Here is a 17,019-nt window from a genome sequence, read left to right as displayed (position 1 = left end):
CCTGGCGGGAACCGAAGGACCACACAACTGACTGCTATTTTTGTCTGATCAATACAAAAGGCATTGGCAAGAAAAACAGACATAGAATCACTTATGCTAGTATCTCCTCAGCATTGCGTCCTACCTCTGCACTTTGATGAGCTATCAATTCCAATTTTTAATGAGTTGTCTCTATCTGAAGAAGAGGGTAGCAACGAAATGCAAAAGACTGACGATGAAACTCAAGAAATACTGTCAGATTCTGATGATCCGTCTAATGCTGTATCAGAGTCATCAACTCCTCAGCAGTTTAGCTAGCCAAAGCTGAATGACCTTGTGTGTGATTTGAGTTTCTCCAAAAATGTATAAGAAATGTTAGCTTCTATGTTGCAAGAAAAGGCTCTATTGAACCAAACCACAAAAGTTTCATGCTTACAGGATCGGGAACAAGTTTTTGTAAGTATTTCTAAAGAGGAGAATAAGTTTGTTTATTGTCATAATATCTCGAGTCTTCTCAAGGAATTAGGAATTCCATTGTATAATCCAAATGATTGGAAGTTATTTCTAGATAGTTCTAAGCGCATCCTGAAGTGTGTTCTTCTACATAATGACAATGTCTATGTAGCTGTTTCAGTAGGTCATTTTGTGTGCTTATTAGAGGAGCGTAATGACATCAAAACTGTGATATATCTATTAAAATACCATGAGCACAACTGGACAATTTGCGTGGACCTCAAAATGGTGAACTTCTTTCTTGGTCAACAAAGAGGATTTGCAAAATATCCCTGCTTTCTTTGCATGCGGGAGAGCCGGGCTAGAGACAAGCATTGGAATCAGAAAGTGGCCCTTGCGTGAGACTGGGAGCTGGTATAGCAAATATTGTCAGTGATCCAATCGTCAATATCCACATTAAGCTGGGCCTGATAAAATAGTTTGTTAGAGCATTAAACACTGACTGTGAATGTTTCCAACACAAGGTCTCGGTTCTCTCTGCATTGCCATACGAGAAGATCAAGGCAGGTGTGTATGATGAACCACATATTCACGCACTTGTATGTGATCAAGACTTTGTCAGAAAGATGAACGATAAGGAAAGGGAAGCGTGGCTTTCATTTGTGGTGGTAATGAGACACTTTCTCGGTAATAAAAAAACTGACAACTATGTTCTTGTAACAACCTTGTTGTCAGCTTTTTATGACCTTGGATGGAAAATGAGTGTCAAATTCCATTTCCTATAGTGTCGTTTTGATAGATTTCCGGAGAACTTATGGACTGAGTGACAATCAAGGAGAGTGGTTTCATCAGAACTTCAAGTCCATGGAGGAGGGCAACCAAAGGAGATGGGACAAATACTATTTATGAGGGCAGACTACTGGTGGAACACTAAACGAGATTGTCCTGAGACATTCCACCATTGCAAGAGCTTCAAGCACAAATTTCGGCCTGACTAAAATGTAACTAAGCTTTGTATCTTCATAGCAACCAATTTTCTACATAATAATGAGTTTCATATAAAATTTAACCTTTTCGTTGGTGGAACATGTTTCAAATTGTGTTGTGAATAGGTTTAGACTATGTAACATTTTTTCTTTTTATTCACCAGCTAATCTAATGAGAGTTTATTCACATTTTCTTTTGATAGACGATGATGCCAGTGAGACGAAGATATAATTTTGATATATGGTAATACCTTGATTAAAAAAATCAGGAAAAGAAATCACATTTTAAATAAGTATATTCAAAATATATAATACCAGTGGTTGATATCAATGCAACAAAAATTGTTTGAGTTGTGTAATCAAATAAACATAAATAGACATATGTAGAGATAAACTAGAAATAAATAAACAAATAAGAAAATATATAAATGGATAAACAAACAAATAGACAAATAAACAAATAAACAGATAAATGTAAATATATGTGAATAAACAAATAAATCATGTCACTGTGAATGACCCTTCAGGAGTGATCTAATAAGAATGGCCCTCACCAATATTAGGTATGTACTTATTTCTAAGAATTTAAGAATTTAAATGATAGCTCCCATCTCTCATCTATTCTTCAGTCCTAAATAGATTTTTTGTATTTTTAAGAGGTCATCATTATACAATACCCTTTAAACCAGCATTTCCTTCTTTCTTACGATCTTCTTTATACGATACGTCAATGATCATTGATGTTGCGACGCCAGATAAATCCCAATTATTCTATTCTATTCTTTATACGATTTAGCAGTCTTTTGGTATTTCAATATCATTTATCATATTCAATTTACACTGCATAGAAAAGCAAATGGATGAGATAAGTTTGTCTAGTTTTCAGTTGATGTACGAAGTGACTTTCACTCACTACATGGTGATCATATCGGGTATGTTATTATAACTATAAAGAGTATTTTGTTGATTACGATAGTTAATTTTAGGATTTCGGACGGTATTCAGTTTTTATCTATTTTTTCCTATCATGAGATATATTTTCCAATTAAATTATTTTTAATAGACTGTCGAAAATGAAGAGCAATATCGTTATTGAATGTCTTGATTAGTAAAATCCAGACATCAATTACCGATTTTTTTCGGGTGGCAATAATTTCCATTTTTCCAAGAAAAATATTTTATCTAGGAAATTGTCTCTAAATAGGAAATTTTCAGAAACAAACTTTAATGACAGTGTTAGTTAATATCTAGTAATTTTTAATTTATGCATCACATGAGCGTAAAAAATTGTCGTCGATGCACCAACCTGATTCATTTCCTTACGGAGACGGAGAGAACGAAGGAGAGGGCGGCTGTGTCACTTCTTTACGATAAGGTATGTCCGCGGTTATGCTAGGTTGGGTTAGATTAGGCTAGGCTAGGCTAGGCTAGGCTAAGATAGGTAAGGTTTAATTTGTTTAATTTAGTTTAAGTTTAGATTAGAACAGATTAGAATAAATTAAATTAGTTGGGTTAAGTTAAACTAGTTTAGGCTAGCATAGCCTAGGCTAGGTTAAGCTAGGCTAGGGTCGATTAAGTTAGGCTAGGCTAAGCTAGGCTAAGTTACGTTAGGCTTGGTTATATTAAGCTATTTTAGTTTAGGTTTGGTTAGACTAGGGTAGGCTAGGCTAGGCTAGGTTAAGTTAGGCTGGGCCAGGTTAAGTTAGGTTGTGCTAACTTAGTTTAGGTTAGGGCCGCGCGTTAGCCCAGTGGATACCGTGTCGAACTCGGGATCAGATGTTGGTGAGTTCGATTCCTGGGACCAGATGTGGGCTTCCTGCGTTGGTCCCCGACAGCCGTGGCCAGGTGGGGGAGGCAAACCCAAACGTCGGTCTAATGTAACCAGTGGACGGCCGCAACTGACTGGGCTTATCCTTCCAGGGGTTTCACACTTCGCACCTCGTGGGAGTAGGGTGATTTATATATTTATTTATTTTTAAGGTTAGGTTAGGTTAGGTTACGTTACGTTACGTAAAGTTATGTTATATTATGTTATGTTATGTTATGTTATGTTATATTATATTATGTTAGACAAGTATTGGCTAGAATACCTAAAATTTACTTATTTCTTCCACGGTGGCTATGGTTTTGACGAAAAGCGCCAAAGCAACGCATATTTTGTAAAATAAAAATGTGGCTTAAATGAATCAATCACATCTTATTCTGATTAACCCAGACAATTAAACAAAAGCAGAAATATACTCTCCAACTACAGTTACAAATAAGACACTTCCTAAGATTGCCTAATATACAAAAACCATTGCACAGTGAAAATAACGGACTGGTCCTAAATCGCCGATAACAGATCATTTTTCATACATCGTCGTTCAGTGAAAATAGCAACATTTAATAATAAACTCATGACAGCACAGCTTATGGGAACCTATAACGACATTCTGTACAATACAATTAATCTTACATTACACGAAGAGTTTGCATAATTAATGTATTTTGTGACAAATTTAAATAATTTTCAAGCATTTTTAAATCTTCATCATTTATATGGTTAACAGCTATCTAGATCCAGGCCCTGTTCACACTAGCGGTTTCAACCACGGCGGTTCAATTACAATGTAAGTCAGTGGAGGCGTTCGCACGCAACTGGAGAGTTTTTCCTTGACTATGCGGTACCACCGCTGTTCCTGCGTGGTTCAAACCGCTAGTGTGAACAGGACCTAACCCCTTGATTACCATGGTTGATTAATATATTTTATTCTGAAATCAATAAAGTGACTTTAATCAAATATTTAAACGCATATATATGTCAACTTTACTATCATAACAATCTTTGGTTTCCAATTATTGAATTTTATTGGAATTTTTTATAATAGTATTTTCTATTAATTCTAAGGAGCTGAAACATATGGGTATTGGATGGGTGTGGGGTGGGTGGTCATTGGGAGATCTCTTTTGGTATATAGATAATATAACCTTACAGTGTCTCTTTTTTAATTTCCTTGTGTTTGTTTTTTGTTAGAGCTGAGATTCAGTATGATCTAAGGATATGTATGTTTTCATCGTTTACTATTTGGTAAAACCATATATTGATATAATGCAATATTTATAGGTTTCTATCTTATAATTTTTGTGTACGAGTAAAACTGAAGTTACAAGTCTGGATAGAATAAGAAATGAAGAGGTGAGGAAGAGAGCAGGGGTAGAAAGGGAGCTGGCAGATAGGGCTAATAAAAGATTATTAGGATGGTTTGGGTACATGGAAAGAATGAATAAAGAAAAATTAACAAAAAAAATGTGGAAAGCAGAAGCGGATGAAGTGACCTTAAGGGGGCGACCAAAGGTGAGATGGATAGATTGGGTGGAAGGAGCTTTGAGCAAGAGGTAAATGTCTGTTGAACGGGGAAGGAAGAAGGCAGGGGGTAGGGGTGAGTGGGGAATGGTTGTGTATGGATAATAATTTGACGCAATACATAGGGATTTCCCTCCATCTTTTCTATTTTCCATGTGAGGGGACGAGGAAGGAGGGTCGCCATGTAAATGAAGCGACCCTGCTTTGGATTTGCTGTGTCTTGCTGCATTGCTCCCTACCCAGGTAGAGGGCAGGAGACAATGGTGATTCTTTATCCACGAAGAGTAAGATGAAAGGAAATATATGGGAGTGGAATGGGAGTGGGTGCGTACCTTGGCTGGCTACCACCCTTTGTAAGTGGGAAGAGACTTTTGGTATATAGATATAGATAGATAGAAAAATTATATTCAGTGTAATGTGAAAACTACAAGTTTTCATCGTTATCTGTTCTTTTCTCCGGTAACGTTAGAACTCAGCATTACCTGGTAATAATTTACAAAGTTTAAATTAATATATTAATGAAAAAAACATATGATAATTATTGTCACATATTTCACTGACTGGAAGCCTGCAGCCCTAAAGTAGCTGACAACGGTCCATAGTTCCTCCCATGTATCTCTCTGGGAAGAAGTAATTGTATTGTATTGTATTGTATTGTATTGTATTGTATTTAATTGTATTATAGCATACTATTTGATATCATCCTATATTTTATTGTATTATTTTATACTATATTGCATTATGTCATATTACATACATGCATGCATGTACCAACGGCTTTTTCCCCATTACAAGGGAGGTAGCCAAAGTCAAAGACATAAATCCACTCCCACCCATTTGATTCCTATATACTCCACTCCCATTCTTGGCTCCTCCTGGATGACAGGTCATCCCTCTCTTGGGTCAGAGGCAATGTAGCAAGACAGCACATCCACAGCAAGGCCGCTTCATTTAATCAGCGACCCCCCACTCTCTGCCTCTCATGCAGAAAAAGAGAAGACGGGGAGAAATCCCTTCGGGCTGCGTCAAAATATAATTCACACATACTCCCTCATCCCCCATCTTCCACCTACTCCCATGCATTACAACATCATCCACACACGACTCACCCCAATCGTCTGTCTTCTTCCTTCCATCCTCAACAGATATTCCCCTCTTTCCAAATGCTCTTTTTACCCCACCCATCCATCTCATACTTGGTCGCCCTTTCATGTTAACTCCTTCCACCTCTGACTTCCACACCTCTTTTACCAATCTTTCTTCACTCATTCTTTCCATGTCTCCAAACCATTCCAATACTCTTTCATCAACGCTATCATCCACCTCCCCTTCCACCCACGCTCTCCTCCTCACATAATCGTTTCTTACTCTATCCAACGTAGTAACCCCTACCATACTTCTCAGGCATTTCATCTCAAACACATCCTCTTTCCCTCTCTTATGTTCCATGTTTCTGCCTGATAGTGCTGCCGGTACAATCGCTCCTTTATATAATATCTAAACATCTATTCCCAAATGTCTATTTCTCATTACACTTTTTAATCCAGCAGGGTATTTACTTGCTTCTCTCAATCTACGTTCTACCTCTACCTCCACTCCTCCCTTTCCCGCCACATTCGTACCCAAATATCTAAAGATATCTACTTCTCCAGTCTCTTTCCCTTGATGCGCATTTCCAATTTGCTGCCCCTTGTACATCTGATCACCTTACTTTTACTCACATTTATCCTCGACTTCCTTTCTTCGCACATCTTCCATAACTTCGTAATTAACTTCCTTAATCTCTCTTCTGATCCTGCTACAAGGGCAGTGTTGTCAACAAAAAACAACTGGCTTATCTTCCATTTTTTTTCCATTTTCTTTAATCATCTTCAATCCTCGGCTCATTACCCTTGCATTAATTTCTCCCACCACCCCATCCATGTATAAATTGAATAGCCAAGGCAACAGAACACATCCCTGGTGGAGTCCCAGCTTTACCTAAAAAATACTCACTCCATTTCTAATTCTAACACAGGCTCTACTACTCTCGTAAAAACTCTTGACTACTCTTACCAGCTTTCCTCCTATCCCATATATCTGCAATACCTCCCACAGTGCCTTCCTGTCTACCATATCATAAGTCTTTTACAGATCCATAAGGACTCAAAAAACATCATTACCTTTTCCTAAAGCTTTCTCACTTATCTGCCTTACCACAAAAATCTGATCCACGCAACCCCTATCTCTTTTAAACCCACACCGTTTCTCACCAATTGCTCCCTCTGTTCCTCTCCTAATCGTTTCATTCAAAACCCTCCCATAAGCCTTCCCAACTACATTCAACAAACTGATACGTTTGAAACTACTACATTCACACTTGACCCTTTTTCCCTTGTAAAGCGGAACTATACAGGCATTCCTCCAGTCCTCCGGCACTCTACCTTCTTATAGACAAAAAATGAATAACTTCTCTATCACTGTGGCTCCCTTATTTAGACACTCCGGATGACACCCATCTACCCCAGGTGCCTTACCTGTTTTCATAATTTTAATAACTGCTTTCATCTCATCTTTCCTTATTTCTCCTCCATTTTTCTCATTCATCACTATCATTTTCTTAGTGCTTCCCACTGCAACTATCTTTCCCTCCCTATCCTCCTTCACATTTGACAACTCCCGAAAATGCTCTGCCCATCACCTCCTATTGTCATCTCTTCCATTATCATCTCGCCATCTTCACCTTTTACCTTTTTTCTTTCCTTTTATTCACCCCCTTTTCCTCTCTCAATTTCCTTCCACATCTTATTATTATTTTCATAATTTTGTCATACTCTTACCCCATCTTATATCTGCTCTCTTTGCCTTGTTTATCTTATGCTTTACTTCTCTTCTCTATTCTTTATACTTCTGATATTATTCTCTCTATTATGTACCTAATCTGTGAAAACTTGTTTCTTCTTCTACAAACTTCTTTGCTTCATCATTCCACCACTCACTACCCTTCCTTCTATTTCCTCCCGTCCTCCTTGTTCCACACACCATCTTTGCACACCTTGTGACTCCCTCCTTGAAACATTACCATTCCTCCTCCACTCCTAGTTCTACTCCATCATTCACTCCCCCACACTCTTCTCTTAAATTCTTGTATCCTTTCGCTTTTTGTTTCTCATTTAAGCAGTTTACTCTAACCACCTCATTATATTCTGTCCTTTTCTTCTTTTTCCATCTATTCTCCACTCTCAACTTACTTTCCACCCGAAAATTATCTGATATTACCTACACTCTCTCCCCTTAGGACATGTACACACAAAACTCTTCCTACTCTTCTCCTGGTTACTACTATATAGTCTATTAAAGTCATATCTACCATCCCTCCATTCACCACCTTTTCCCATGTGTTGTCATGCTTAACTTTCTTCCTAAACACTATAATTATTATCATCCACTCTCTAGACACATTTCCACCATAATCTCTCCAATACGACTTTTTCCTGGATCTCCACACTTCCCAACTAATTTACGTTATATCATATTATATTATATTATACTATACTATGTTATATATTATATTATATTATATTATATTATATTATATTATATTATATTATATTATATTATACTATATTATATTATATTATATTATATTATATTATATTATGTTATATTATATTATACTATATTATATTATATTGTATTATATTATTTTCTATTATTATGATATTTTATATTATATTATATTATATTATGTTATATTATATTATATACTATATTATACTATTTTGTATCATATCATATTATATTACATTATCTTAAATTATATCATATTTAATTATATTATATTATACTATATTATATTATATTACAATGTATCACATTATATTATATCATATTATATTATATATCATATTATATTTTGTTATATTATATTACATTATATTATATCATATTATATTATACTATACTATATTACATTATATTATATTATATTATATTATATTATACTACATTATATTATATTATATCATATTATATTATATTATATTATATTATATTATATTATATTATATTATATTATATTATATTATATTACATTATATTATATTATTACATAATATCATATTACTATATTATAAACACTGTAATTAGTATCATCGACTCTCTACACATATCTCCACCACCACCTCTCCACTATGATTTTCTCCTGAAATTTCACACTTCCCAACGATGTTATTGTATATTATATTATATTATACTATATTATATTATATTATATTATATTATATTATATTATATCATATTGCACTATATTATATTATATTACATTATATTATATTATATTATATTATATTATATTATATTATATTATATTATGTTATATTATATTATGTTATATTATATTATATTATATTATATTATATTATATTATATTATATTATATTATATTATATTATATTATATTATATTATATTATATTACATTGCATTACATTTCACTACACTACACTACACTGCCCTACACTACATTACACTACATTACATTACATTACATATTATTATATTATATTATATTATATTATATTATATCATATTATATTATATCATACTATATTATATTATATTATATTATATTATATTATATTATATTATATTATATTATATTATATTATATTATATTATATTATATTATATTATATTATATTATATTATATTATATTATATTATATTATATTATATTATATTATATCATATTATATTATATTATATTGTATTGTATTCGTGTTAGTCACCTGGTAAAGAAGCAGAAAGAAGGGAACAGTCAACGGATATCAGGTCACTGTATGCGAAAAGGTCGAGGGCTGTAGTTTACCATCGCTTCTATCCACACGGGTAATTTAACTCAGAAAGGGTGGAGGAAATATAGTCGAGGGTGATAGATGGAGACCTTCGGTCTGGACCTCCGATCGTTCATCAGCTCCTCAGTGTTTCACCTGGAGATTGACGCGAATGGGTTGATGGGGCAGGAGGGAGATGATCATTTCCCACGTCCATCTTGTAATGTCAACTCGTCATTTGCATCGGACTTGTTAGACTAAATCATATGTAATCAAACATCTGTATGAAGCGCTACCGAAACACGAAACACGATCATCATAAAATTAAAGAAAATCAAATAAAGTCAGGCCATTGTTTGCATATGCATGGGTATACATCATACATAAAAGTGAAATATATGCGTTTTCATTTCGATGCAAATAACATCAAAGTCGAATTCACATTTGTTTTTGTTGTTTTGTTTTTGTATTTTTTCCTAGTATTGTTATACATATATTCACACACACACACACACACACACACACACACACACACACACACACACACACACACACACACACACACACACACACACACACACACACACACACACACACACACACACACACACACACACACACACACACACACACACACACACACACACACACACACACACACACACACACACACACACACATATATATATATATATATATATATATATATATGTATATGTATATATATATATATATATATATATATATGTATATATATATATATACAGTATATATATATGTATATATATATACAGTATATATATATATATATATATATATATATATATATATATATAATGTTAAAGCTTTCTTCTTCCTACATGGATATAGTGGATCATTATGTGAAGTGAAATATTGAATATATCTATATTTCTTTGATATGTATTTTAACCCGTCAATAGTGTGTGAATTTTATTCACAATCATAAAAGTATTGTTTAGCCTTTTTAGTTAAAAAACATACATGGAAATAAACGAATAAATAAATAAATAAGTAAATAAATAAATAAATAATGAATGAAGACATAAAAATCAATTAATATATAATTTTATAAATATACGAATATATATAGGAATACATAATAGATAGCGAAATATAAATAGATAAATCAATATATAGAATAGGTAAATGAAATAGATAAATTAAAAAGTAAATCAATAGATAGTAGATTAATAGATAAATAAGTGAATAAATAAATAAATGAAGGAATAAATGAATATATAAATAAATAGGTAATTAAATATCTATTATGCTTGTGATGGATGAATGAATTTCTCCTTGAACGAGATTTCCATTGATCGATACCCATCTCACAGAAGAAGATTGTGATTGGCTGGTCTTTCATGCCCAGTTATGACGTTGTTGTTGTCGTAGACAGTCAAATGCCTTTCGGATTACCACAGTTTTGTATCACAGTTTCCGTCCATAATCTGTAGTCCAGTTAAATTAATAAACAAATCATAAAAATAAATTATCCCATTAGATGCTTCGATAATGAATAAAGATACAAAATAAACAAGAGAAAATAGATCAACTAAGTGAAGAATGAACGAGATAATAGGCGTATAACTATATCTTTTGAGCACTGATCTATCAATTTTCTATAAGTTAAGAATCATAATAAATTCATTCCTTACCGTACTGGTAAATTAAATGAATTAGCGGCAACCAAAACAAAAGAAATGTGCTACACGGTACGAAAGGGGTAACGTGACACTAAATATGATAGCCTGTCGACAATTAGAATAAATTGTTAAATGTCACTCATTACGAGAACCTGTATTAAAGTCGGCATGGCTATCATAAATTCTTTAAAAAAAATCTGAAAATAGTAGTAAATAATTTCTGAAGGGAGTGAAGAAGAACAGATGTTAATAAAAGACAAGCCTGTAAGGTAAAGATAGGTAGATTATTTCAGATAATTGTTGAATATATAGGAGGTTAGGGAGGGATTCATTATGGCATTGGGAGGATCCAGGAAATTTACTTTGATGGGAGAGGAAAATGACAGGGCTATGGGAAAGAATGAGGTAGATGGCGTATTCAAATTATGAAAGCTGATAAGATATCTGAGTTGGGGGGTGTCCTAAGGAGTGCCTTACAAAGGAAGAAACATCAATAGTGGATTGGCTAACGAAGTTGTTTAATGTGTGTACAAAGGAGGGGAGAGTGTCGAAGAACTGGAGGAGTGCTTGTATAGTTTCGCTTTACAAAGGAAAAGGGAGAAATGTGTAGTAGTAGTTTTAAAGGGATCAGTTTATTGAGCACAGCTGGAAAGGAATAAGGGAGGGTGATAATTGAGAAGATTAGGAAAGGAACAGAAGGAGTAATTGATGAGGAATTGTTTTGCTTTAGGAATAGTAGAGGGTTTATGGATGAAATTTTTTTGTAAGACACACACACACACACACACACACACACACACACACACACACACACACACACACACACACACACACACACACACACACACACACACACACACACACACACACACACACACACACACACACACACACACACACACACACACACACACACACACACACACACACACACACACACACACACACACACACACACACACACACACACACACACACACACACACACACACACACACACACACACACACACACACACACACACACACACACACACACACGCACATAAAAACACACACACACACACTCACACACACACACACACACACACACACACACACACACACACACACACACACACACACACACACACACACACACACACACACACACACACACACACACACACACACACACACACACACACACACACACACACACACACACACACACACACACACACACACACACACACACACACACACACACACACACACACACACACACACACACACACACACACACACACACACACACACACACACACACACACACACACACACACACACACACACACACACACACACACACACACACACACACACACACACACACACACACACACACACACACACACACACACACACACACACACACACACACACACACACACACACACACACACAATTAATAGTTTATACATATCACGAAAAATTATTGTGGTTAGACGAGGACCGTTGAGTACTAGAAGATGTCAGTTAACTTTTTTTTTTTTTTTTTATAAGTCACGCGTTGTAGGCGTGTGACCTTCCATGAATGTCATTGCTCAAGCTCATTATGCTGGAAACGAGCACGCAACATCGACATTGCAACTCGTTGGGACCACCTTATGTTTGCTGTCCTTTGCAATGCCATCACAAGGTCAAGTTGGAAGGAGCCTTTCCACGCTGTGGCCCCCCAGCAATCTTCTTTTGTGATATGCGTCGCGTGAATTTATTCATCTGAAAGGTATTGTGCTTTTAACCAAACGATACCTCGGTTGCACTGAATAAGTTTGTTAATAATATTCATTTTATTTTATTTTATTTTATTTTTGTTATTATTATTATTATAATTATTTCTTTTAAGGTAATGGAACGCTTTTAGCTTAAGGATATAAAGACTTCTGTCCTATAATTCAGAATGTGTCTTGAATAACATCCTATCATTGATTTCTAAGTGTGTGCAATAAATAGGTAAGTGGATAAGTAAACAGATGAATAAATAAATATATAATAGATAAGTATATAGATAAATAAAGAAATTAATGAAAGAATGAATGAATAGATAAATAGATAAATGAATATGTAAATAAGTAAATATATGAGTAAATAAATAGAAAAATAAATGAATAAAAAATAAATCGATAAATAGATTACTAAATAATTAGAAATATAAATAGATAAATAGGCAAACAAATAACTACAATGATAAATGAATATAGATATACTTTGTGTAAAAAGTAAAAATTTGCCTTTTCCCAAGAAATGAAATTCAGTTGGTAGCCTGTTTGTTGCTTCGCAAATACAACGACACGCTCGCATTGTCACTGATTGAATTAGGCATTTGTTAGTGTTCTTTCGCCAACAAGGTTTCTACTATTATCGTAAAAAAAAAAAAAAAAAAAAAAAAAAAAAAAAAAAAAAAAAAAAAAAAAGAGCACCAATGTCCATGTATCTGGACTAATTATAATTAAGATTACCAACCAATGCTTTCTCTGTGAAAAAAGGGAAAAAGCTGTCACCTAGATTTTATCCGACAACTATATTTTTTTCTTTCGATTAACAGATAACTAGATTAATTAGCAGGTAAAATCAATACATGAATGGATAGACAAAGAAAAAGTAAGTTAATTGATTGATAAACAAACAAATAAATGAAGAGATAGATAAACAAATAAGCAAATAAATGGATAATTAAGTATATAGGCAAATGAATATAAGTACATAAATCAAATTAATAAATAGATAAATAAATAAATAAATAACTGAGTAAACAATTACAAAATAAGCAAATGAAAAATGAATAAATAAATAAGTAGGTAAATAAAAAGATGAATAACAAACATGAATGAGTATATAAGCCAAAAATATAAGAATGATTGAAAACACAATGTAATAGAATAATCACGTTTTTTATTTTTCTAAGGTGATAGCAAGGCCTACATGAACAAGAGTAATATTGAATAGCAAAGATTCTAGGCTCCAGCAGACTTCGGTCTTAGTGAGTGACGTCTTGCTACGACTCGGGAACATACATACACACATACATACATATATACCTACCTACCTACCTACCTACCTACCTACATACATACATACATACATACATACATACATACATACATACATACATACATACATGCATACATACATACATACATACATACATACATACATACATACATACATACATACATACATACATACATACATACATACATACATACATGCATACATACATTCATACATACATACATACATACATACATATATACATACATGCATGCATGCATACATACATACATACATACATACATACATACATACATACATACATACATACATACATACATACATACATACATACATACATGCATACATACATACATACATACATACATACATACATACATGCATACATGCATACATACATACATTCATACATACATACATACATACATACATACATACATACATACATACATACATACATACATACATACATACATACATACATACATACATACATACATACATACATTAGGTTTACAAGATTGTATGCTTATGATTATAGTAGATTTACACTATATCATTTGCATAGACTACGTATGTACAAATATGTATCATGATGTGTTACATAGAGGATGCAACAATTTTAGGCTTTAGATGAGGATGATAAAAATGCAACCTAACATTTGAAACAAAGAACTCACAATTAGGTCGAAAACACCGCTTTCACAACCATGCTGGAGACATTCAAAGCACCCCTATCCATCCCTCAGAAATTATAATAGCAATAACGATAACAAGCGCATAACGCCAGCAGACCGTGAGGACCGCGTCCATAAGGAGACGAGGTGAAAATGGGGGATCCGCAACAAAGTTAAATGTTTGGGAGTAGGAGTGCCGGAGGGATTTTGAGGTCACCGTGGCCTCTGTGGTCGAACGCAAAAAGGAAAACCTGAAGAAGAAGTCCGCTCTCAGGCAAAATTTCAGAATCTCGGGCGAGGGGGGAAGGCAAATTGATTGAAGAGGTCCCCGGCTGGGCCTTCCGACGGTCTTACCTGAAAAGGAAGTCAGCGGAGTGCCAACCCTATCAAAGGCGGCCAAGAATATCATGATCAAGTTTGGCGGAAGGATTTGGAGTAAAGAAGAGAGAATATACAATGAGATTTGCTTTTTTATTGTAACATATACATGAATTAATAAAATGTGTTTTTTTTTGTATGTAGGTATGAATACACACACACACACACACACACACACACACACACACACACACACACACACACACACACACACACACACACACACACACACATAAATATATATATATATATATATATATATATATATATATATATATATATATATATGTATGAGGTACCTACCCATCTTGCAAATGCAGTAAAGGGACTTTATCGTACATCTGAAAACGCAGTGATCTCCGAATATGGAGCTAGAAATTGGTCTGGGATAGCAAGTGGAGTGAGACAGGGCAGTGTGTTGTCACCATTGCTTTTTATTGTGTACATGGACTATATAATGAAAGAAATAACTCAGATGGAGGATAACACGGTTACTTTTGCCTATGCTGATGATGTGGCACTTATAGCTGATGATCTAGAGACCTTACAGGAAGTTGTGGACAGATGGTCTGAGCAATTGATAGAAATGGGAATGGAGTTAAATGTCGGAAAATGTGAATACATGAACGTAAGCAGAATTTCGGGAGATGGAGGAGTTGCAATAGATACCCAAGAAGAAAAGTACACAACTTCAAATATCTGGGAGCTGATTTTAACAGCGGAGGGGATATACTTTCGGAAATAAATGAGAGAATCAAGAAGTACAATATAGAGCTGCAGTCACTAAACCCACTTCTTAAGGATCCCGCGATACCAAGGAAAGTGAAGAAAACTATCTATATAACTATAGTAAGACCAGTACTGTGTTACGGATGTGAGACCTGTAAATTAACCAGTAGGACAAGGAGTAGAATACAGGCCGCAGAAATGAGAGCACTAAGGGTTACCTACAGATGTACAAGGGTGGACCGAATAAGGAATCAAGTTATAAGAGAAGCATTGGGGATTGAGAATGTACTGGACTATGTGGAGAGAGGACAGCTGACATGGTACGGACATGTTATGCGGATGGAAGAGCAAAGATATCCAAAGAAGTACTACTTATGGAAACCAGAAGGAAGAAGACCTGTGGGACGCCCAAGAATGAGATGGAGAACAAATATCCAGCAGGCCCTGCACAAGAGAGGAACTTCACTGGAGGAGGTTGAGAGGGATAGAAAATACGAGGAACGTCAACAATGGAGAGAGCTAACGAGACGTGGCAACTGACAGACCTATCAGGTCTAACAGGAGGAGGGTGAGAAAGGTGAGAATATATATATATTATATATGTATATATATATATAATATACAGTATATGTATATATATATATATATTATATATGTATATATGTATGTACATATATATATATATATATATATATTTATATATATTTATATACATATACATATATAACATATATATATGCATATATACATATATATATACATATATATATATATATATATATATATATGTACGTATGTATATACATAAATATATATTACAAAGAATTACAAAGGCGATGCATGCCAGCAGGAGACCTTTTAGTCCATAACTAAGTCGGATGCGAAACAAAAACTATAATAAGGATGAATATAATGTGAACACATCCTGACAGGCTGTAAGA

Source organism: Oratosquilla oratoria, chromosome 27, assembly GCF_046742065.1.
Source record: "Oratosquilla oratoria isolate Oo_2021 chromosome 27, ASM4674206v1, whole genome shotgun sequence".
In the NCBI taxonomy this organism is placed as follows: domain Eukaryota; kingdom Metazoa; phylum Arthropoda; class Malacostraca; order Stomatopoda; family Squillidae; genus Oratosquilla; species Oratosquilla oratoria.
Note: the sequence above shows the minus strand (reverse complement) of the source record.